The following is a 26,139-nucleotide window of genomic DNA, read 5'->3' on the forward strand; positions in this document are numbered from 1 at the left end:
TTCCTCTCCAATTACCTAGAAAACCATAACATACTCCATCCCACACAATCCGGCTTCAGAAACAACTTCAGCACTGAAACACTACTAGGATCTCTCTTGGACACAGCCAGACAACATCTCAGCACAGGAAAAAAAATGATGCTCATATAACTAGACCTTACCGCTGCATTCGACTTGGTGGACCATAACATTCTACTACAAATCCTGGATACAATAGGTATCACAGATAAAGTATACACATGGTTTGAAGGATTCCTTAAATCAAGAACCTATAGAGTAAAATCAGACAAACAAAAATCTGAACCTTGGTCAAACCCCTGCAGAGTTCCCCAAAGATCCCCTCTATCCCCGACTCTCTTTAATCTCTATACAGCCTCCCTCAGCTCTCACCTGGACAAACAAGGCATAACCTCCTACAGCTATGCCGATGACATTACCATTCTCATACCCTTCGATCAACCTGAACTCTCCATGACGAACACAATATACCAAACTCTAAAATCAATAGCAACCTGGATGAAAGATCACAAACTGAAATTGAACCCAGATAAAACAAAATTCATCCTCCTAGAAAACAACAAAATACCAACCATAACCAACATTGAAATCAACGCAATCAACTACCCCATACAAACCACCCTAAAACTGCTAGGAATAGCTATCGACAGATGCTGCACCATGCAACCGCAAATCAATAAAACAATACAAAAGTCATTCTTAGTCATGAGAAACTTAAGACAAGTTCGGAAATTCGTCAAGAAAACTCAATTCCAGCTAATAGTTCAGTCCTTAATACTAGGTCTACTTGACTACTGTAATATCCTCTACCTCCCATGCCCTACAACCATAGCAAAACAACTACAAACTATCCAAAACACAACACTAAGACTCATATACTCATTAAAGAAACATGATCACATTACAGAAGCATATCTCCAATCGCACTGGCTTCCGATCCCAGCAAGAATACAATTTAAATTCTTCTGCCTACTATTTAAGACTTTATACGGAGACAGTCCAAACTATCTGAATAACCGCCTCATCCACAACACCGCAACCAGACATAGGAAAACTCACACCCCATTCTCATACCCCCCAATTAAGGAGGTCAAACAGAAAAAACTATATGATGGCCTCCTGGCCACTCAAGCAGCCAAACTAGACAACCAAATCGCCAATCTACTGACGGCATCCCTCGACTACAAGACTTTTAGAAAAGAAATAAAGACCATACTCTTCAAGAAAACTCTGAAAAAAAGAAATAATACCGCAAGTCTCAAACTCCACCTCTCACTAAAGCCAACTACCCCAAACAAATAACCTTACCCATTTCTTACTCTTTTTGAAAATGACCAATTTTTTTTTTTTTTTTGTAAGTTCTTGTTGTAATACATCTTGAATAATTCTTTTGTAATCCGCCTTGAACTGCAAGGTAATGGCGGAATAGAAATCCCTAATGTAATGTAATTTATAATGCCATTACAAAACTCATGTTGATACACACATGAAGATAGCACTTAATAGCAACTTAACAGGAGACTTGGGAAAGATAATGTTCAAATTGGGAGTTGGGACTGTATAAAATATATTATTGTTGCGAAATATATAATAACTTATATATGATCAAACAGGAGGACCTACATGTAAAAGCAAAAAAGAAAATGGAACAGGTACTTTTATATTTTGAGCGATCTAGCTAGTACTGTTGCTTTATTTGAATTAGAATGCTAAAGTCGCTGATCTCAGATAGAATTAAGAATATAAGAAGTGCGTCTGCTGGGTCAGACCAGAGGTCCATCGTACCCAGTAGTCCGCTTGTGCGGCAGCCCAACAGGTCCAGGACCTGTGTAGTAGTCTTCTATCTATACTCCTCTATCCCCTTTTCCTTCAGAAAATTGTCCAATCCCTTCTTAAACCCTAATACCGTACTCTTTCCTATTAAGCCCTCTGGAAGCGCATTCCAGGTGTCCACCACCCGTTGAGTGAAGAAAAACTTCCTAGCATTGGTTTTGAATCTATCCCCTTTCAACTTTTCCGAATGCCCTCTCGTTCTTGTAGTTTACAAAAGTTTGAAGAATCTGGCCCTCTCTACTTTCTCTATGCCCTTCATGATCTTGTAAGTCTCTATCATATCCCCTCTAATTCTCCTCTTCTCCAGGGAAAAGAGCCCCAGTTTCTCCAGTCTCTCAGTGTATGAAAGGCTATCCACACCCTTTATCAAGCGTGTCGCTCTCCTCTGAACCCTCTTGAGTATCGCCATATCCTTCTTAAGGTACGGCGACCAGTATTAGATGCAGTACTCCAGATGCAGATGCACCATCGCCCGATACAACGGCAAGATAACTTCTTTCGTTCTGGTTGTAATACCCTTTTTGATTATACATAGCATTCTATTCGCTCTCTTAGCGGCCGCTGCGCACTGTGCCGTCGGCTTCATTGTTTTGCTCCCAATTACCTCCAAGTCCCTTTCTTGGGTACTCTCACTCAATAATATCCTTCCCATCGTATATCTGTACCTCCAGATAATAATAATAATCAAGTGAAACATTCCAGGGCACATTGATGAAAGGTAGCAAGGCAAACAGTGAAGATGATAGCCCCGAATAAGTGGTGCTAGTCTGAGAGCCTGTTTTACAAAGCTGTGCGGCAACAGCCCCAAAGCCCTTTAAATCTCTATGGGCTTCGGGACCATTACCACGCAGCAGCCTCTAGCGCGGCTTTGTAAAACAGGTCCTGAGTTGCAAACATTGACAAAAAATAAAATGCAGGAAAACTTGAGCTAGAATGAAAGTTGCATGCCTAGAATGCACAGAAATAAGGAGGTATGCTGCCAAGACTAGAAAGCAAGTCAGAAATATGCAAGCAAGGTTGGCACCAAGATTTCTGGTTAACAGTTGGCTGGGACAAGATCCCTCCTGTACTGGCTCACTTCTGGACCACCAGGGCTTAAGGAATCCTGCAGTGGGCATCAGAGGTTGGATGCAGAGCTGTGCAGAGAAGGAAGGGAAGGAAGGAAGGCTGGGTGCAAGACAGGGCAATTAAATATAACCCTCCCGAGTTTATATTTGAGTGAACCTTTTTCCCTTTTTTTGGGGGGGAAAGGTTACCTCAGTTTATAAATGGATCGGTTTATATTCGAGTATATATGGTAGCACACTAATGCTGTTAGCATACAGTAGATCATGTTAGTAATAGAGAATGACACAGGGACAAATTTGTCCCCATCCCCGCAGGAACTCATTCCCTGTCCTGCCCCATGAGTTTTGTTATTATCCCTGTCCCTGCCCCTGCCCCATTCCTGTAAGCTCTGTCTTAACCACACAAGCCTCAAACACTTATGATTTTAAAGTGTTTGAGGCTTGTGCCGATGAGGATGGAGCTTGCAGGAATGGGGCAGGGACAGGAAAAGAACTCACGGGGACAGGACAAGAAAGTGAGTTCCTGCGGGGACAGAGAAAAATTTGTCCCCATGTCATTATCTAGTTAGTAACTCCAACTATTAGAGCATATATTTGTGCATGGGCCATGCTAATCTTTTCTAATATTATTTCAGCACAGAATACATTTGTTACAGGCATTGAATTATTGGTTTTCAGTATTTTTATAATAAATTTAGTTGATTTTTTTTTGTATGAAACTCAAAAAATGATTGAGTGTTGTTCCTGTGCTGAATACAGAAGATTTTGAATCAGAAAATAATGGTATATATTGAAGAACTAGGCTAGTGCTGGGCAGACTTGCGTGATTTGTGTCCGTATTTGGCCATTTGGTTGAGGAGGGCTGGAGAGGGCTTTGACGGCTGGGATGGTTTAGATGGGCTGGAGTGAGCTTTGATGGAGAATTCAGTAGATGGAACCTAAGCACAGTACCAGGCAGAGCTTTGGGTTCTCGCCCAGAAATAGCTAAGAAAGAAAATTTTAATTAAATCAGTAATTTAAAGAGAGGGTAAGGTTGGGCAGACTGGATGGACCATTCGGGTCTTTATCTGCCGTCATTTACTATGTTACAATATTGCTTTGAGAATTGTTTGGAAGGGTGATTTTAAATGTGAAATAAGACTTGAGATTTGTTTTGACAAGTTAACATTCTCGGCTGCTATGATCTAGGTATCACATTCAAAGGACATTTCTCATGTAAAATCTGTACAAAATGCCAACCCTGGTGAGCTCTACCCTGACTAGGAGCAAAATATATGATAATTAATCCAATAATATCCTCCATTGCCCCAGGTACATTAGATAGATTGTGAGCCCACTGGGATAGATAGCGAAAAATGCTTGCGTACCTGAATGTAAACTGCTTAGACAACCTCCATTGATAAGTGGTATATAAATAGCTAATAAATACAAAAATAAAATGGCCTGCAATGAAAATCCATGCGTAAAACTTTGTAATATTGTCCACTATATAATAATTTATTTGTGTGTGTCCTACATTTCTTTTTTAACACCTGCTAATTGAGTCATGTGGGCTTTTTATATCATTCTCAGTAGGATAAAGCAAGTGGTTTAGCAATGTCATGTTCTGGGTCCCCACCCCCCCCAGTAAAATGTAGTTTAATGCTAATAAATTTGCTTGTAGGATTTATAGTAATTTAAGGGGGTTCTGATAAGTCTTTGGCTTTTCCTACTTCACCTACCTATTGTTTTGTATGTGTCTGATCTAAATTTCATAATTGTAGCCTGATTATTTAATTTATTTTGCATATCTGCAGTGAAAATGTTGCAGAACAATTGAGATTTCACTCTAGAGCAGTGTTCTTCAACCACCGGTCCATAGACCAGTGCCGGTCCACAGACCAGTGCCGGTCCACAGAAATTTCCTGCCGGTCCACAGGGCCAGCATGTACATCAGGCCCAAAACAGTGTTCTTCAACCGCCGGTCTGTGGTGCGATCGATGCAGCGTCATCTTCGAGCCAACGCCCTCTTTCTAACTGATTCAGTGCACAAAGCCACGGGCAGTGGCTCCTACGGGCGTCCTGCGCCTGAACCGGAAGCCTTCTCTCTGACGTTGCACCGTCAGAGGGAAGGCTTCCAGATGAGGCACGGGACATGCAAGGTGCAATTAGTACTATTATGGGCGGGTTCTGGGGTGGAGATTGAGTAGAGATGGCGGGGTCTGGCCCATGACTTAGCCCAGTGTTCTTCAATCGCCAGTCTACAGACCGATGCCGGTCCACAGAATAATTATTTTATTTCTGCCGGTCCACAGGTGTAAAAAGGTTGAAAAACACTGCTCTAGAGAGTACTGAGCGGTGATGAAATATATTTTCCTAAAAGGGAACTCAGTCAAACAAATATATAACGATATATCAGTTACATTAGGGGATAAGTAGCCTTCCTACTCCACAGTCGAGAACTGGGTTGCATTTAGAACAGAACATTGGAGCACAGAAGATGAAGAACGTATTGGTTGACCAACTTAAGTGACAATTCCAGAATACATGGGTGCCATTCATTCCATGTTGCTGGACGATCAAAGAATATCTGCTAAAAAGATAGCAGAGACCATGGAGATATCCTGAAAAACAAGTAGGCTATATTATTCATAGGATTTTAAACATGAGAAATCTCTCAGCCAAATGGGTTCCCAAATGTCTCAGTACTGACCGGAAGCATGATTGAGTGGTTGCATCACAATCCATTTTGGACTGATTTTAGCGAGATCCTGTGAGATTTTTGAACCTTCTCATAACTATGAATGAATGGACTCACTGTTAACCAGAACTCTCAAGTAACCAGAAAAAAAATCTAAGAAATATTGTAATACTTTAAATGAAAATGAAATCAATTTCTGGCTGAAATTTAAATGTAAACTTAGCATGCCACACTTGAGTTTGCCCACACTTTACCTACCACATGTCCAGTAGTTTGGAATAACTTTCCTGCCCTGCTGTGGAATCTGGGCTCCTTCCAGTTATTCCGAAAGCATCTGAAAACTTGTCTATTCTCAAAAATGTAAATCTCGCTACCCTCTTTATAATCACTAATTCTTATTATGTTTTTCCTTCCTTATATTAAAGTTCCTGTAAACTCTATCTTTATGGAGAGGATGCGGTATATAAACTTAAGGCTTAGTTTAGTATAGTATTAGGCCTATTTTTAATAGTAACTCTCAAGTAGCCAGAAACAACATTTAGCTAACTAAACTAAACCTTAGGCTTATATACCACATCTTCTCTATAAGCAATAGAGCTCGGCACGATTTACAAAAATTAACAAAGAGACCAGATGCAATATGATTTTGGAATAGTAAGGGGAGAAGCGGAATTTACAACTTTGAAAATACCGAGTTTTCAGATGTTTTCAAAATAGTTGGAAAGAACCCAGATCGCGCAGTTGATCAGGAAGATTATTCCAAAACTCTAATTTTGAAAAGTAGAGACCTCCCTAATTTGCCAATGTAGATAACGCCTTTCAACGTAGGAAAAAACAATTTGAATTTCTGAGTAGATCAGAGTTTCAAGTTCCCTCCAATCCTTCCGCAAACACCTGAAAACTTGGCTCTTTTCAAAAATCTAATACTTCCCGCTTTTTGGTTCCCTGTCCCTCTTTATCTTCCTAGCTCCTTTCCTATAACCCTTCATTGTAGCTCCTTTTCAACCTAATCCTGTAAACCGTGCCGAGCTCTACGCTTGTGGAGATGGCGCAGTATACAAACCTAGGGTTTAGTTTAGTTTAGTAATATCAGATCTTGCAGAATTCCAAGACAGGGGAATTAAAGGAGGGAAGATGCCATGCAAGATCTTAAATGTTAAGCAGGTGCATTTAAAATAAACCCTGGAAAGTATTGGAAGCCAATGAAGTTTTTCCAAAAGCAGAGAGACATGATCAAATTTACTTTTTGCAAAGATCAGCTTAGCCACAGTATTTTGGATCAATTGAAGTCTTTGTAAGCTTTTCTTGGTCAAGCTTAGATGGACTGAATTACAGTAATCCAGTCTCGAAAGAATAATTGATTGTTCAAGAACAGCAAAATGTTGATGGAAACGGGATCTCACTTTCCTCAACATATGGAGACTGAAAAAACATTTTTTTTACTAGAGAATTAAGATGGTCGTTGAATGAAAGTGTTGAATCTATAATGACGCCCAAAACTTTACTTGAGAATTCAGTCTGCAGTGAGGATCCTGAAGGCGATAGAATGGACAAAGGTAGCTGCTCTAATTTTGGACCAAACCAAAGTAATTTTGTTTTGGTCTCATTCAGTTTAATTTGTACAGTAAGGGCCCAAGACTGGAGTTTTGTTATACAAACTATTATGTTCCTAACAAGGTTGGTGAGATTCGAGTCTATCTCAAGGAGAACAAAGATGTCATCTGCATATGTATTTATCCAGCATCGATCAATCCCCATGGGTGTTAGTTAACTGAGAGTCTACTGTATGGTCCAGAGACAAAAGAACAATCCAAAGAATTGAGACACAGTAGTTCCCCACATTCCAAAAAATTCAAGGCATAGAAGTCATCAAGCAAGGGGTTGATGTCTGTCTTCTGAGACAAAGAAGGAATTTTGCTTGTAAATACCAGGAAAAGAATACAACTATCATGGCAAACAAAAGATTAGGTTCTTACCTTTGCTAATCTTCTTTCTTGAAAATCCACACTTTATTTCAGGACGTAACGGAGCGGCCTGCATTTCCTTTTGCTATACTCAGGCTGGGCTGCTGCTCGAGGGACACGTTACAGCACAGAAAGTCCGAGCTATGGCAGCATCTGTGGTCTTTTTGCATTCTACTCCCATTGAGGATATTTGAAAAGCAGCTACTTGGTCTTCAGTTTACACATTTACATCTCACTACTGTCTGTTTGGCCAAGCAGTGCTAAAGAATTTATTTTCTTCTTGAAGGCCAGCTCCCTCAATCCCTTTCAGTTAAGCTAGGGAGTCCCACATGTGAGAATATGATGCCTGCTTGTCCTAGGACAGGGGTGCCCAACGCGTCGATCGCGATCGACCAGTAGCTCAGGAAGGCAACTCGAGTCGATCGCACTCGTGTTGCCGTCCTGATCTACGGGCCGATCAGCCTTCCTCTCCAGTGTTCTCCCTAGGGCCTTTTAGATGGGCGGTCCGCCCAGCTGTCATCTGCCGCTGCTGAACATTAAAAAAAACCTCAAAAAAACCGGCTTGGAGATTTCAGCCCCTAGCGAACTTATGCTCCGGGCTCTAACGTGTGCGTGCAGGCTTCTCTTCTCTTCCCTCCGAAACCGGAAGTTATGCCCGGGGAGGGGGAGGGGGGGGAGAAGGGAAGCCTGCACGCACATGTTGAGAACCCTGAAGCAAGCGTTCGCTACGGGCTAAGGCGGGAGACATGTTAGTGAAGCATTTGCTCTTCTTGCTGCCGGATCCTGCCTACTTTCTGTTTCCGCGAAGGCAGGACCCGGCAGCATTTCCCCCAACAGTTCCTCGCGATGCTGGTCGGCCGAAGCAGGGAGAGGTTGGGGCGGCGTCGGCTTTTGGGCGTGTTATTGGCGTCGGCTTTCGGGCCTGTTATTGGTGGCGGTTTGGGTCCTGGTCCCCGATGGCAGTTTGGGTCCCCGATGGCAGTGGCAGTGTCTTGGGGGAGGGCAGGGAGAAAGAAAGAAAGAAAAAGGGCAGGCAGGGAGACAGAAGGAAAGAAGAGAAACAGAAAAAAAGGAAAGGGAGGTAGTGAGAAAGAAAGGGCAGGGGAGAGGAAGGAAAAGTTGGGGGAGGGAATGAGGTGTGGAGGAGAGGAAGCATACAGGCTGAAAGAAGGGAAGAAAGACTGGATGCACAGTCAGAAGAAGAAAGTGCAACCAGAGACTCATGAAATCACCAGACAAGGTAGGAAAAATGATTTTATTTTAAATTTAGTGATCGAAATGTGTCTCAATTTATATCTGCTGTCTATATTTTACACTAAGGTCCCCTTTTACTAAACCGCAATAGAGTTTTTTAGCGCAGGGAGCCTATGAGCGTCGAGAGCAGCGCTGGGCATTCAGCGCAGCTCCCTGCGCTCTAAAAACTGCTATCGTGGTTTAGTAAAAAGGGAGGGGGGTATATTTGTCTATTTTTGTATGGTTGTTACTGAGGTGATAGTGCATAGAGTCATCTGCTTTGACCTCTTTGAAAAACCCTGGAATAGGAATGATAATTAACATTTTCTATGCGTACAGTGTGCGTTGTGTTTTTTTTAAATTTTATTGTTGGTAGATCATTTTGACTTGGTCATTTTAAAAGTAGCTCGCAAGCCCAAAAAGTGTGGGCACCCCTGTCCTAGGATAACGCACAGTTGCTTACCATAACAGGTGTTATCCGGGGACAGCAGGCAGATATTCTCACATCCCTCCCTCCTCCCCTGGTTGGCTTCTTAGCTTACTTACAGAACTGAGGAATCACGAGCCAACGTCTGGCGGGAAGGCACTTGCATATGTGCGGTGCAGGCTGTCTCAAATCTTCATTATAGTTTAAGGTGACAGTACCCTTTAGCTCTGTCCGTACTGGGCTCCGTGGATGACGTCACCCACATGTATCTGCCTGCTGTCGCCGGATAACACATGTTACAGTAAGCAACAGTGCTTTCCAGCCTTGATAGTAAAGTTTGTATTTAAAATGCCATTTCTCCTAACCTCAGTCCCAGTCATGGAAAAACTTTATTTCAAGCTGCTGTTTTATTTTTTTGCTGTTTGTTGGTTGTTCTTTTGAGGGTTAGTTTGCTACATATTTTGTGACTTAGAAATCACCATTCAAATGACATTCCTTGGGATGATGGTTATAGAACTGAATTTCAGCCACAGATGGCCATTGTAGTGTTGTAATGATAGCCATAGCCTAGTTTTAAGGTTTGCAAGACAATTGCCAAGAAAACACAGCTTTCTCTTTCAAAGCCTTGCTGCCTCATCATTGCTTTGCTTAGGGCTAATAAAGTTTGGCTGAATGACAAGGTTGATTTCCTGTTTTGGTACCTAGTTCTTTTCCTCCTTCCCACATCCTTTAAATCGCTTTTTATGACATTATTCCCAAGGTGGTTTTTCTCTGAGCAGGTGTGATCTAACTTCTGCAAAAGTATGTTAATGTCATGCTTAAGCTAAGAAATCAGCTTGATAGTCCATTGTTCTCAGCTCCAATATTGTTTGAGTGAATTTTTTGCTGCTTATTTTGGTAAGCCATGAATCATTGGGAATGGAAGAATGGTAGCTTTTGTGTTGAGCTAGCCACACCATTTCTATCGCTTGAGGAGTGCACTTTAGTATGAGTCAGTTTCTGTTATGATGATATGTTTTAGGGCTCCAGATGAATTATGTCTCCTGTCTGAAAGAGTCTTGGTATGTGTGATGCATAAGGGCCCAGAAGCAGGGCTAATGATCATCTGCTGTTTTGGCTTCCCTCCTTACTGACTCATGAGTAGCAGGGACAGGTTTGGTACTGGAGTAGACTTCCTGTCTACTTCACTGCCTGCTGAAAGGGTGGGTATGTATATATGTAGTTTCCAAAATGTATATACTCCCAGCATCTTTCATTTGCCGCTGGATTGATCAATAAATGATAGCAAAAGCTATAAACAAAAATTTACTGTAAAAAAAAAAAGTGAATGTCTTATGAAGGATTAAATTTTAGATTTAGAAGGTAAAAATTATATATTTCAGTAATTCCTCCCAAAAATATATTTAGTTATTTCTTTCAGATATGATCTTGAGAACTCACATATTTAAAAACACATTTAAATTACTTTTGTGAGAATTGTAGCCTACAAAAAAATCCAGTTTTCATTAAGACCAACACAGTTATTCAAATTCAGTATTCACAATAGTATGATACTTTCTGGTAAAGATCTTTTCCTATATTGTACCAATTACCACTATCTAAGTTTAATTGCAGCATTTACGGTGAATGGCTTAGGACAATATTAACTCTTTGATGGGCTTTAAGTCAACAAGTGTGTTGGGAAAATACTTAAAAGTATACCACCCTGAACTTCTCCAAGGTAGGGTGGTATATCAAATGCCAATAAACATATGTGAGCCTGAGCAGGACCAGGACTCTAACCTTTGAGCTCTAAATACATCTAGTTTGCCTGTACCTTAATTCTGACCTGAGGTGTCTTTCTTTTCTCATATACCTGTTTTTTTTCTAAATGATAATACTGTTTGGTGGGTTGGTTCAGTGGCTCGGGCATTGCCGTACTATTCCTGGTCTGTTTGCCAAGTTGGATCATCTTGTCCTCAAGTTAGCTGGGGCAGAAGAAATGAAATGTTGCAAAACCAGTGTTAACATCTCCCAGAGGATAGGTTGGAAAGAGGAGAGTTATGGTGACCTAGTGGTCAAATCCATGATTTATGGTTGCAGAGTGAGTAGATTAGGTAAGTTGGGAGGAAAGGGGACAAATACAAATTCCTGGCTAGATGGAAATGAAGGCTTGTGACATTAGTCTTGTTTTGACTGAACTGGAACTACAAAACAACAGGAGGAAATTGCCAAGTCAAAAAGATATTGTTTCAATTTAGCTCTTCCCAAATAAACATTTCATGACTACTTACGCTGCAACAGTTTTATCCACACCCAGAAAACATTTTTTCCTGGCCTTTGCTTCCTTTAACCCACCACCACCACAAACCTGGCCATAAACACCCTTTAGATCAGCGGTCTCAAACACGCGGCCTGCGGGCCACATGTGGCTCTCCAAGTTTTATTTGCGGCCCGTAGTCTGGACTGGATCATTCCCTTCCTTTTGGAGCAGCAGCGGGTCTGGCCGGTTCATTCCGTTCAAAGCCGCGGGTTGGCGGCTCCTTGCGCTATTCACTCCTGCATCGGAAGCCTCTCTGACATCACAACATCAGAGAGGCTTCAGACGCAGGCGCGGATTTCGCAAGGAGCCGCCACCTGCGGCTTTGAATGGAATGAGCCGGCCAGACACGCTGCTGCTCCAGTGGCGTACCAAGGGGGGGGGGGTGGTCTGCACAGCTGGTCACCCTCCACTGTTCTTCCTAGAGTGCGGCTCGCGGCTCGTCTAGAGCAGGGGTGCCCAACTGCTTCCCTTTCCTTCTCACCGCTGCCATCGGGGAACAGGCCGGCACCATGCTCTTTGATCTCCCTGCTTCTCTCGCCGCCCGACCTCAATTCTGACGTCGAGAGGACATTCTGGCTAGCCAATCGCTGCCTGGCTGCCCGGAACGTCCTTTCCGACGTTAGAATTGACGTCGGGCGGCAAGAGTTGGTTGGCCCGTGGAGATCTCGGCCTGTTCCCGATGGCGGCAGCAGCAGCAGCAGCCTAATCCCCGGCAGCGGTGGCATGGGGGAGGGCAGGAAAGAAGAAAGAAAGAAGGGGGGCAGGGAGCCAGAAGGAAAAAAGAAAGGGGGGGGGGGACAAGGAGCCAGAAACAAAGCAAAAAATGGGACAAGGAATCAGAGAAAGACAGACATAGAAAAAGAAAAAAAAAGTTGGGGGAGGGAATGAGGTCTGGAGGAGAGGAAGCATACAGGAGGCTGAAAGAAGTGAAGAAATATTGGATGCACAGTCAGAAGAATAAAGTGCAACCAGAGACTGATGAAATTACCAAACAAAGGTAGGAAAATGATTTTATTTTCAATTTAGTAATAGAAATGTGCCAGTTTTGAGAAAGAAAAGATATTAAACTTTAAATGTGAGTGCTGCAGAAAAAATAGAGTACTTGGAGGGCCGCAGAAAAAATAGTTAATGTCTTATTAAAGAAATGACAATTTTGCATAAGGTAAAACTGTTAAAGGAAAGTTTTATAAACTATAAAGTTTAACCTCATGCAATAGTGTTATTTCTTTAATAAGACATTAACTATTTTTTTCTGCGGCCCTCCGAGAATCTACAAATCCAAAATGTGGCCCCGCAAAGGGTTTGAGTTTGATATAGAGCTTTAGATATATGTAATGATAACATTTAGTATCTTTTCATGACATCACATTTACTTGTTCAGTTCAATTTATTTTATTTTAGCCGGTTTCACATATTTTTGCAGTGATTAAAATATGAGCTGTGGTGTTTTCTATTAAAATAAATATTGTTTATCAAACAACATGAATATACCCATTCAGAAACCAGTTACTCTTATAGAATTTGATTTGTATCTAAAAGTACAGCTGAAAAAAATGATTTGTATAATTAAATGTTAACTAAGGGGCCCTACTACAAAACCACATTATATCTGTAATATGCATTTAACACAGGAAAATAGGCTATAGCATAATGTGTTCAAGCATTTTGTGGTATTTTCTATATGCTAAAAAACAATACAAAGGAAAAATAGCAACCCCACTCCCTTGTTTTGTTTTTATCTTCTGTATGCTAACAGCATGTTAGTTTTTTGGGTTTTTAAAAAATATTTTGCAAGGGACATGTCATGGGTGGGGAATGGGTTTGAAAGCACCCACCTAGTGCATTATGATTAGCCCCCATGTCTAGCACAGTTAATGCGGGAGTACTTAGCACCTTCTAAATAGGAGGTGGTAATTGCTGCAATCATGGTACATGGGCTTGACGTGCCACTGGGGCATGTGCACATCTGAGAAGCTGAAAGCTATGCCCTTGGTAGTTTCACTACCAGCAGGGCCTCCCAAGGCAGACAGGTTTCAGCAGAGATATCAGACTAATGATGTACCTGGGCAGCAGCAATATTGGAACGGAGGATCACATTTGAGGCAACAATGGCGACAACATCAAATTTATACTACGCAGAAGAAAGGCCTGGCAATCTACTTCTGTATTCTGCAAAGACAACTTGATGATGATGAGACATAAAGAATCGACATATAGTGCTGGAAGATGGTCCTCTAGATCAGAAGGTACTAACTATACTACTAAGGAAGAACTGACCGTCTCCCAGAGTATGCCCAATGTTCATGAAGTTGATGGATCAAAGCCACCAGGACATCCTGATGCTGATGTTACTGGACAGAAAAGGGAAGTCAGAAGCTGTAAAGATATTCTCAACTTAGGAACATGGAACATACGAAGCATTAATCAAGGAAAACCAGAAAGTGTTAAAGACTAAATGGAAAAAAAACCAAAATTGATTTGATAGGGATCAGTGAGCTCAAATGGACAGGGCCATTTTTTCAATCAAACAAGCATTGGATCTTCTACTCTAGTCATGAAACACACAGGAAAATGGTATGGCATTCATCCTCAATAATAAGCTTTCAAAGATGGTACTAAAGTACAATGTTATCAGTGATATTCATGTCAATCTGCTGGCAGGGAAAGCCGATCAATGTCACCTTATATGCTCCAATGACAGATGCAGAAGATGAAGATGTAGAATTGTTCTATGAACAACTTCAAAATGTAATAGATCAAACGTCGAAACAAGATCTGATCATTATAGGGTGCTTCAATGCAAAAGTAGGAAGTACATCTGAAGATGCAGTTTTTGGAAAGCACGGCATAGGAGAAAGAAATGAAACTGGTGCTAACTTAGTACAGTTTTGCAAAACAAGCCAACTGTCAATCATGAATACGCATTTCCAACACCACAAACATCGCCAGTATACATGGACCTCTCCAAATGGCATGTATCGAAATCAAATTAACTATATTTGCTTAGGACAGAGATGGAAATCTGCAGTTTTGACTGCAAGGACTAAACCAGGAGTTGATTGTGGAAGCAACCACAAGCACTTGACATGCAAAATCAAGGTGCAGCTTTGCAAGAAGAAAATCATTAGAGACCTCCCAAAATACAACATTGAAAACATTCCATCAGACTATGGGATAAAATTAAATAACAGGTTTGCCTTGCTTGATACAGAAGATAGAGAGCCCGAAGAGTTATGGAATGACATCAAAACTGTGTAGTGATGAAGCTAAAAAAACACTCCAGAAGAAAAAGAAAGCCAAGAAATCACCTTTGATCTCAGAAGAAACCAGAAAAGTAGCAGAAGAAAAAAGACAAGCAAAACTATTTACCGTATTGTCACGCATATAACGCGCGCGTTATACGTGTTTTTACAAACCGTGCATAACCTTGCGCGGTATACGCGTGAGCGCGCTATATAACATTTTTTTTACATAGTTCCCACCCCCCCCCCCCCGACGCCCGATTCATCATCCGGAAGGACTGCTTGTACCCCCACCGCTCGCACTCCCACCCCGATGGACCGCTCGCACTCCCACCCGAAGGACCGCTCGCACCCCCACAGCCTCCCCCCCTCCCCCATGGACAAGCTGTCTACCTTGTTTCCGGATGCCAGTGAGCCCAGCTGCTTCTTCTGCCGGCGGTCCTGCCCCTTCTCTGAGCCCTGCTGCGCTGCTTCCTCTTCCGGCGGTCCCGTCCTTTCTCTGACGTCAGAGAATGGTATGATATTGAATGATCCAGAAAGTATTAAAAAGAGATGGAAAGAATATACCGAAAATTTATACAAACAAGACACATTACATTACAAGAGGATTACATTGGGAAAATTGAACTGGAAACTGAAGCTGAAGAAGAACCAGATATTTTAAAAGTTATGGCAGCGATTAAAGCTTTATCGAAAAACAAGTCACTTGGTATCGACGGTATTCCAATTGAATTAATAAAAGGCTCAGAAGGTGCTATCATGGCCCTCACTCAACTGTGCCAACAGATTTGGAAGGAAAAAACATGACCGACTGATTGGCGAAGATCACTGTTCATACCTATACCAAAGAAAGGTGACACCAAGGACTGTAACAACTACAGAACAATTGCATTAATTCCATACGCCAGAAAACTATTGCTGAAAATAATACAATTAAGGCTCCAATCATACGATGAGTAAGAACTACCCAAAGTTCAGGCTTGTTTCAGAAAAGGTTGAGGAACAAGACACACTATTGCCAATGTTAGATGAAAATTGGTGAAAGCAAAGAATACCAAAACCCCTATACCTTTTATTCATCGACTACATCAAAGCTTTTGACTGTGTGGATCACAATAAACTATGGAGAACTCTAGTGCAAATGGGAATACCCAAATACATAACTCAGCTGATAGAGAGCCTTATGAAAATCAAGAAGCTGCAGTGATGAATAGCGAGGGGACGTTTTTGTCTACTGGAATTGAAGTGCAGAGTCCAGGGCTGTACTAAAGAGGACTTGATTGTTCAGCATGGAATATTATGATGTCTTAGGAGTTCAAAGACACACATCACCAGAGGATATTAAGAAAACATACCGTGAATTGGCATTAAAATGACATCCTGATAAAAATCCTGACAATAAAGAAGAAGTAAAGAGGAGATTCAAATAAGTAGCTGAGGCCTATGAAGTCCTATCAGATTCTAAAAAAATGTGACATCTAAGATAAATATGGAAAAGGAAGTCATTTTGATAATCCATTTGAATTTGGTTTTACGTTCCATAACCCAGAAGATGTTTTCAGGGAGTTCTTTGGAGGAAGGGATCCATTTTCATTTGATTTTTTTGAGGATCCATTTGAAGACTTTTTTTGTAATCGAAGAGGTCAGCGAGGAAGCAGAAGTAGAAACAGTGGGTCTTTTTTTTCAATCTTTGGTAGATTTCCTGATTTTGGTGGTGGTTTTTCTCCATTTGACACAGGTTTTACTACTTCATTTGGCTCACTGGGGTATGGTGGTTTTACCTCATTCTCTTCATTGTCCTTTGGTGGTTCTGGGATGGGAAACTTCAGATCAGTATCTACTTCTAGCAAAATTGTTAACGGCAGAAAACTTCTGATGTGGATTGTGGTCCTAGGCCAAAGCCTAGGTCCTCCTGTGTTGCTGGCCAAGATCAATAATGGCACCTCTGCCTTTCAGCCCTGCTAGTAATATAAGATGCCCTAAAATATAACTAGTTTTAAAAATACGTTGGCAATGTGACAAGTGTTCCATAGGTTTCCCTAGAGTCCAGGGGTTGAAATAGTTTGTTTGAAATTTGTGAGCAGAAGCAGTAATCAATTAGCACTATTACCCACAAATTTGGAACTTGTAATAACTGAAATTAATTGTAGGTCTCCGTACATATGAATGAGATGGATTGATTAGATTCTCATTAATAAAATATGGAACACATTAAAAATTGTTTATGCCATTTGAGCATATTGAAGTCCTGAGGGTATAAATAGGACCCAGACAGTCATGAGATTGTCACAAGATGCTTTGCAGATTTAACTCATGATTGATTTGTTCACAGGTTAGGTAGTACATTGTTTGTTAATCGTTCTTGTTCATGCTAAATTCACTTGCAGAACCCATTGATTGCTCTGAAGAGCCTCTTAATTACAAATTCTTGATATACATTGTGGCCCAAAAGGCTTCAGTGCAGTTTACTTTAAAAACCGAGTAGCAGTAGGTTGGGAATAGGACATAACAGCAAAAGGAGAAAAGAGTGTAAAAACAGAAGCAACTAAGAGAGATTAAGAAGCTGAGTAAAAGGTAGCTTGAAAGAGTTATGTCTTGAAGAGTCTTAAACTTAGGGCTCCTTTTATCAAGGTGCGCTACGGGGGTTAGCGTGTCGGACATTTCATCATACGCTAACCCCCGTGGCACACCAAAAAACTAACGCCTCGTCAATGGAGGCGTTAGCGACTAGCGCGGCAGGCAGTTGAATGTGCAGAATTCCGCGTGTTAACCGCTACCGCAGCTTGATAAAAGGAGCCCTTAGAGTATGACACTTCCGATATGAGGAATATAGGACAAGAGTTCCAAAGTGCTCTGCTTTTCAGCTTCTTAGTGCACGTTCATTATTTCCCTGAAAGCTAGATTTTCTGTGAACATAACCATGTGTAACCCAATTTAAATAAAGGATGGTTGAACACAAATTGTGACAATGTGAATATATATACCATAGCTTCCCAGGTTAGGAGACATTTCCCTTGTTTCTCATGTGATATGCTTTAATTCTTCTTTTCCTTTGAGTTATTTTATGAAGAAATATCAGAGTAATACACTATTCTAATCTTTCTCTGCCTTTATTCCAGTGCTAGCAGGGATCAGATTCCCAGATTGCAAAATCTACTTTGGGAGTTAGATAAAAAGAACTTATGTAGTAGGAATAGAATGAATCATAATAGCAACAGCAGAGGAAAGAAAGGGCAATAGTATTTTGGCTGTAAGTAACTCAATTTCAATTTTATGTAAGTTATTTCTGTAGTCATTAACTCTTATATCAAGTACCTTAAAGTGTTAATTTAGATTGTAGTAGTAGGTTTCCATGTGACAGAATGGTGATTCCTGGCAGGGTGAAGCTTTAGTTTGTTCTCCGGCATTGTGAAATTGGTAAAACATTGTGAAACTAAGCTGTACAGCCAAAGAAATGAAACTGTGAAAGGGATTTTTCACTTGCAATTGCTTTAGAAAAAAAACAAAACTCCAAAGTAGAAATTTGAGGAAGTAATCAAGTTTGATGTAAAAAAGTTTGTATGTTATATGATTTTATTTTCATTAACATATAGATTATTTCAGATGCATAGTTTTTATAGTGACTCCAATCTGAGCACTTGTAGATCTTTTTAAAAATATTTGCTAAGAAATTGCTTTTGTGGATTATACTAATGCAAAAGAGAATAAACCTGTGAAACGCTATTAGAATCCAAAGGGAGAGGTTTAGGGAAAATAAGATCACTCTGCATGAAGAAGTCTCAGCACTGAAGTTTAGAAAATTTTTAAGACAGCCACAACCTAAGATGAGCAAAAGAAAAAAATGAGAGTTTAGATATTGATGAAAAATAAGGCAAAATATTTTTTTAAATTAAAATTTGAATAGCAGTAGAATAGAGAGCTAATAAATCTACATCATATAAACAAAAAAAATCTATTATTTTGGTAGTTAGATAACATGAGAAACTGAAAACTTGAGTCAAAAAGAAGAAAATCTTTTCAAAATTATTTGTCATAATAACATTTAAAATGTATTTTCTGAAATTGTGATTCGAATTTAAAGTTTGTTCTAGTTTATTTTAAATTAATAATAGATGGATTTTCTAATCAGCTTTCATTGAAACCATAATTTTTTTTAAAAGGCTATCTTTTTTCTAAGATAGCAATAATGTATAAAACTGCATAGAAAATTGTATATTTGTAAAATCTCTCTTAAAATACTTAGGCTCTTTTACTAAGCTGCGGTAAAGGTTTCTACCACGGCCCAGGGCACTAAATGCTTTGACTGCTTTGACACTCATAGAATTCTATGAACATGGAAGCTGAGTATTTTGTGCTCTGGGCCATGATAGAAACCTCTACCCCAGATTAGTAAAAGGAGTGAGAGGTGGGGGGTTAGATTGATATTAGCATAATTCTTTCTTATATCTATTCAGGCATTTGTTTAAAATCTAGTTAGTAATAACAGGCATTATATGGAAAATATTTTCTTCTGCAAAGAAAATAATGACGATAGTTAAAAAAAAAAATACATTTTCTATTTGAAATCTTAGAATTATGCACTAGCTGGGCTGATTGAAAATTTTATAATGCTGTATGGATGCTTTATAGGCATATACAGATAATAGAAATAAACATTGCAATATAACAAACAAAAGAATGATAGCTGACATCATGTGCAGCTTGCTTTTATGTTTATTTCACAGTAAAATAAGACAACCCAAAAAGTAGTTTTTTGTTGTTGGTTTTATAAGACCTGGCAGTTTTGAATTGATCAGGCAGATAATCTCAAGATGGGCTGTTATTTTTGTTTGTTTTTTTAAAATTTTATTTACAAAATCCATGGGTCAGCCTCTTAGTTAGCTCAGCAATATCACAACATTCATGATATACATGTGCTCACTTGCCCCAGTAAAAAGTTGATGTTGGCAAAATTTATTTTCCTTGATCACGTTGAGTAAAATGAAAATTAAAGCAGTGATAAAATTGTTGTAAATGAATAATCTAAAAATGTTTGGTTTGCATCAAACAATAGAGTTGTGAAGCTGTTTTTGTCTTGAAACCTTAAGTTACCTATAAATTGCGATCTTTTTATGGTTGCAGGTGAAAGGCAAGGTAAATTTGTATTCTGGCAGTTTAATGAAACATACCTGTAGTTTGCTCTTTAAAAAGCCTATATTTCAATTAAAAATATATTTAGAAATTCAAAAGCTTATATTTCAATTAAAAATATATTTAGAAATTCCAGTTGTGAGGTAGCTGCATTTCAGTTAAAATTTCGACTTCAGCTTTGTTTCAATGCTTTTTCACATTTCTGCAAACGTACACTCTAGGGCTGATTCACTAAGAATGAATACTGTAGATCCTGAATAAGAGTAAAAGCCTTCATGAATCAGGCACATGATGGTTTCACACTGTGATGTTGCTCTCACATAACACATTTTTAGCATATGAAACGTATAAGGTGCTTTATTAAAATCTGTTAGAAAATATGCATTATTAGTATCATATCTTTTTCAACTTTAATTTTGAACAAATTATATGAATCTGTAACTGTGCATGGGGCCTGTCTAAACTTTTGTGCGCAAATAAGGCATGCAGATTATTGCAAATTGCTTTGTATGGCTATTTGTTTTAGATGTATATTCACAATCTCTTCTAGAAAAATATATATAGAAAAATAAAGATCCGCTGGAATAGCTGCTTGCTTGCTTTTTTATTGGACTAGTAATACATTTTTAAAATTATTTTTCAAAGGCAATACCTTCAGACTAGAAATGAACAATTTCTGATCTGAAGAAGTTATTGCCATTGAAAGCTAATCAAAATGTATTTAGTCCAATAAAAAGGTACCATCTTATTTTCTTTGTATTATCTCTATTTATTACCTTTAAAATTGGACTAACTGCTAGCACACAATGAGTGTAAATATTGATTTGAAAGGGGACATCTTTTAATTATTTGGCTTTCTGTAAGTTCTCAAAAGGAAAAGATGCCAGCAAAAATGATGTTCAAGAAAAACTTGTGCAAAGAGCCCTACAAAACATTTTGCTCCATTCTTAAATGTAGTATTTTTGAGTGAAAATCTCCGAGATCTGTCTGCTTCCATAACTATTTTCAGTGGAGCATTCTCCTGTCCTAAAGCTCTTTTTTCAAATTAGGCTAGTGAATTAGCTTGTGATTTCTTTATATTTTATTCTCCATTTTTATCCTGAAATTTAAATTTGACCCATCCTGTACTCTAGCATTAATAAACACAGATCAATTTATCCAAAGAAAACCTCTGATTATTGGCCCCTTTTACAAAGTTGCAGTAGTGAGTCCTAGCACGGCAAATGCAATGCAGCCCATAGAAATTGAACTGGCTGTGTCACATTTGTCATGCGGGAATCGCTACTGCGGCTCTGTAAAAGAAGCCCTATATCATTCGGAGCTGTATTGGTCATTTTTTTAAAAAGCATTCAAGATCCTTTTAATTAATGTTATATTAACTGTAATGGTATTTGTTCCTTTGTTATCTTTTTTTTTTTTTTAACCTATAGTGATTTCTCTTACCCTGTGCAAGCATAAATTGAACATTATCTCAAATTCTTAACTAATTTGCAAAAAACCAGCTCAGTTTCATAAATGCAAACTTGTGAAATGTGTTCTAGACATTTTTTTTGGTAAGATGATAAATAAAAAATATTTTTAAACCCCCAATTCTCATTCAAAATTCTAGCGTCTCTTGTCCAGCCTGCATGCTTTTTATTTCCACTGATTATTTGCCTTTATTCAGTTTGAATTTTGAATTTTTCTGTTTTGTTTTTGTATTTTGAGCTCAGATTGGAGTTCTCTTGTTATTTACAGTTCTATCTATAATCCACCTTGTACTGTCTTTAGCAGAAGAGGCAAGCTGTGAAACTTTAAACTAGCATTGTATTAATTACATTAAGGTTTGGTATTGATTGAAGAGAGTCTCAAACTTTAAACCAGGGAAATTTTCTATCTGCAAACTCTTACTTTTTGTATGTAAATGAATAGTAAAATATATGGCTGTCCCTTCTGATTTATAATTATAAGTTTCACTGTTGAAAATAAGGCTTTGAAAATATCTCTGCAAAGTCTAAAATGTACTTTTGTTCACAAATATATTTGTATATTTATTTTGTCGCTGATAATAATTTTACCCCCCCCCCCCTTTTTACACAACCGTAGGCTGGCGCACTGAATGCTCTGCGCTGCTCCCATCGCTCATAGGAACTCTGAGTGTCGGAAGCAGCGCAGAGCAGTTTTGTAAAATGAGGGGTTAATGATCAAGGAAAGGCAGAAATATAGAAAACAATTAAGCTTATGGTATTTGTACAGTTTTCAGTAGATTTTTGCTTGTATTGATACAATTTAACTTTAAGGCTAAGGCTAAAATTATTCACTACCTTTTCCTATGTTGTGCCTGTAAAATTTCTTTAATCTGTTGTTCTTGTGTTTTGTTAATGCTCTTTTGCTGTTTCCTTTTACATAAAAGGATAATTTTATAAAGCTTTATTTGTTATCACACATATGTGTAAAAAGGCACTTAGAAAGCATGTAGACATTTCTGGTAATAGTGTTGCAATGTGCACACATATTTTATAAAAGAAATGTACTTGTGTTTCAGAGCAAGTGCAATTTGTGTGAGGGTACTTGCATGCTATTGGGGCTAGTTGTGAGAGCTTTTTATACAAGTACAAAGGTGCTTATGCTGCAAATATGTGCTATTTTGGATTTTTCACATGCGCATCCTGTTATAAAATTAACCCCCAAATGGATAACAACATCTAGCCTTAGAAAACAAACATAAGACCATTTTAATTTAGCCACACAATGGAGGAAATGCTTTCATATTGGAAATGGAAGGGCAAAAATTACTGAAAAGCTATTTGATGATAATTGCCCCCTCCACTTTTACAAAACCGCTCAAGAGGATTTTAGCGCCAGCCAGCATGCTGAATGCTCTGATGCTCATAGGAACTCTGACCATTGGAACAGCGCAGAGTAGTGCTGCCTGATTCAGGAAAAAAAAATTCATTTTGATTCAGCCTATTGAATCGATTTTTCGATTTGATTTTCCTGCTCAAGAGGGTGTTTTTTTCAGACATCCTGGTGGGCTTATTTTATAGTCTCTTCACCCCTTTTATAACTTCCACCCCCTTTACCCTTTCCTACCCACACTGGTCCTGTGTTGTAAACAAAATAAACAAAAAATACTTTTCCTCTCTCTGTTAAATCGAGCTCATGTTTGCAGTCTAACACCTGCTCTGACAGGATACACATTTCAAACATATTGTAATCACAAAACAGAAAATAAAATTATTTTTTTCTACCTTTTGCTGTCCTGTCATTATTCATATCTTGTTGGTCCCAGGCTCTGGTTGTCTTCTGATAACTCGCTTGCTAGGGTCTCTTTCTTTCTTCTTTCTCCGTGCTAACCATCCATCTTCCATCTCTGTCTTCCCCATCCCTTCCCACCCCTGGAGGTCAGGCATCTTCCCGTAAGAACATAAGCAGTGCCTCTGCTTGGTCAGACCAGAGGTCCATCATGCCCAGCAGTATGCTCACGCAGTGGCCCATCAGGTCCAGGACCTGTATAGTAATCCTCTATCTATACCCTTCTATCCCCTTTTCCTTCAGGAAATTATCTAATCCCTTCTTGAACCCCAATACCGTACTCTGTCCTATCACACCCTCTGGAAGCACATTCCAGGTGTCCACCACCCTCTGGGTGAAGAACTTCCTAGCATTGGTTCTGAATCCGTCCCCTCTTAATTTTTCCGAATGCCCTCTTGTTCTTGTAGTTTTTGAAAGTTTGAAGAATCTGTCCTTCTCCAATTTCTCTAAGCCCTTCATGATCTTGTAAATCTCTATCATGTCCCCTCTAAGCCTCCGTTTTTCCAGGGAAAAGAGCCCCAGTTTCTCTAATCTTTCAGCATATGAAAGGTTTTCCATACCTTTTATCTATTGTGTCGCTCTTTTCTGGACCCTCTCGAGTATCGCCATATCCTTCTTAAGGTAGGGCGATCAATATTGGACGCAGTACTCCAGATGTGGGTGCCCGATACAACGGCAGGATAACTTCTTTCGTTCTGGTTGTAATACCTTTCTTGATAATACCTAGCATTCTATTCGCCTTCTTAGTGATGCGCATTGTGCAGACTGCTTCATTGTCCTGTCCACTATTACCCCCAAGTCCTTTTCTAGGGTAATTTCACCCATTACCAGCCCTCCCATCGTATAGCTGTACTTCAGGTTTCTGCTTCCTATATGCAAGACTTTACATTTCTCTACATTAAACTTCATCTGCCATCTCGTCACCCACTCTCCTAGTTTGTTCAGGTCCCTTTGTAAATCTTCACAGTCCTCTTAAGTCCTAACTCCACTAAATAGTTTGGTGTTGTCTGTGAATTTTATTACTTCGCACTTTGTCCCTGTATCTAGATCATTTATAAATATATTGAACAGCAGCGGTCCGAGCACCGACCCCTGCGGAACACCACTTGCGACCCTTCTCCAGTCAGAGTAGTTACCGTTCACTCCTACCCTTTGCTTCCTACCCGCAAACCAATTTTTGATCCATCTGTGTTTGTCTCCTTCCACCCCATGGTTCTTCAGTTTCCGTAGTAGACGTTCATGGGGTACCTTGTCAAAGGCTTTCTGGAAATCTAAGTATACGATGTCAATGGGGGACCCATTTGTCCATCCGTTTGTTAATTCCTTTGAAGAAGTGCAATAAGTTCGTTATGCACGATCTTCCCTTGCAGAAGCCATGTTGGCTTGTTTTCATCAGTTTATTCCTTTCTAGATTCTCATCAATGCTGTCCTTTATCAGCGCTTCCGCCATCTTCCCCGGAATTGAAGCTGCAGCGATGGACCCCACCATCCTCAGATCCACCATCTTTCCTTTTCTCAACTACCCTTTCATCCAGTATCTATCCCTCCTTCCCCAGTGTAACATTTCTCCTTCTCTCCTTTCTGCCTCCCCATCCATCTTGCCCTCTCCATGAGTCCAATACTTTCTGCCTCCTGCATACTTTCTCTCTCTGTCCTTGCCCCTTCCCTCGAGTGGCAACCCTCCTTCTCACCCCCAATCCAACATGCTCTCTCCCCATGCACCATCTCACCCTCCCCTCCAGTGTGTAGCACCTTTCCTTTCCCTCCCTTTCTGCCAGGTCCAGCAGCACCTCTTCCTCCTTCCTTTTACCTCCCCCTGTCCAGCAGTACCCCTTTTCCTTTCCCTGCTCCCTCTGTACAGCAGTACCCCTTCTCCCTTCCCTGCTCCTCCTGTCCAGCAGTATCCCTTCCCCCTTCCCTGTTCCCCTCTGTCTAGCAGTACTCCTTATCCCTTCCCTGCTCCCCCTGTCCAGCAGTACCCCTTCCCTTCCTTGCTTCCCCTGTCCAGCAGTACCCCTTCTCCCTTCCTTCCCTCCGTGTACTTCTAGACCAGGGCCCCCCTCCCTCAAAGGCCTGGCCCTTCCCCAAGGCCTTCATGTTCCCCTCCTTCTTTGCAGGTCCTCTGGCTTCCCCCGGGCCTCCCGCTCTTACCACAGCCTGCGAGAGGATTGCCGGTGCTCTACACGATCCTTGCAGGCTGCCACTGTCCTCAGAAGCACGTTCTCTCTGACGTGATCCTGCCCCTGATGTCAGAGGAAAGGCGGAACCGCATCAGAGGGAACATGCTTCTGAGGACAGTGGTAGGCTGCAAGAATTGGCGATCCTCTCTGCAGGCTGCAGTAAGAGCGGGAGGCCAGGGGGAAGCTGGAGGATGCAGCAAAGAGCGCCAAAGCAAAGAACATGGTAAAACTAGGATTTCTGCAGCTCTTCCCAACTGACCCTCACCCCCTAAAGCAGGAGCGGCAGGCCAGCAAGAGGCAGCAGGGAGTAGGGTCAGTCACCAAATCGATTCAATTCGATTCACCCGAAGTGAATCGATTTGAATTGGAAATCGGGCAGCACTAGCACAGAGCATTCAGTGCACTGGCTGGCACTAAAAATGTCTTGCGTGGTTTTGTAAAAGAAGTACTTGACTTATTTAATTCCTTCTTACAATCAATGTTGAAATTTCCTGAAAATAATATGCCAGCGCTCCAAAAGCTATACTATTTGAACATTCCCAAAAAAGATAAAAGCAAAGGGACTGTATCAGGAGATTTGGATCTCACTGGTATGCTGGAAACATCAATTCAAGAAGAAATAATTGTTAGAGCAACTTTATTGGTAACCTTTGTTTTCCTTCAGGATAAAGAGGCAGTTCTCCGTTTATTCTATAGGACTGAGAATGCGGAATTTCACGGTTCCAAAGTTTCAATATTTCCTGACGCAAGCCAGATGGAAGAAATTCCT

At 40.2% G+C, this 26,139-nt stretch overlaps 1 protein-coding gene and 1 pseudogene across 3 annotated transcripts in view; both read left to right on the top strand.

Annotated features, from left to right (window-relative positions):
- VMP1 (vacuole membrane protein 1) overlaps positions 1-26,139 on the top strand; it is a 288,381-nt gene that overhangs the window by 194,373 nt on the left and 67,869 nt on the right. The gene's annotated exons all lie outside the window — the stretch shown is intronic.
- Positions 16,056-16,731, top strand: LOC117349214 (annotated as a pseudogene).

This window comes from Geotrypetes seraphini, chromosome 15 (genome assembly GCF_902459505.1).
Source record: "Geotrypetes seraphini chromosome 15, aGeoSer1.1, whole genome shotgun sequence".
NCBI classification, from domain to species: domain Eukaryota; kingdom Metazoa; phylum Chordata; class Amphibia; order Gymnophiona; family Dermophiidae; genus Geotrypetes; species Geotrypetes seraphini.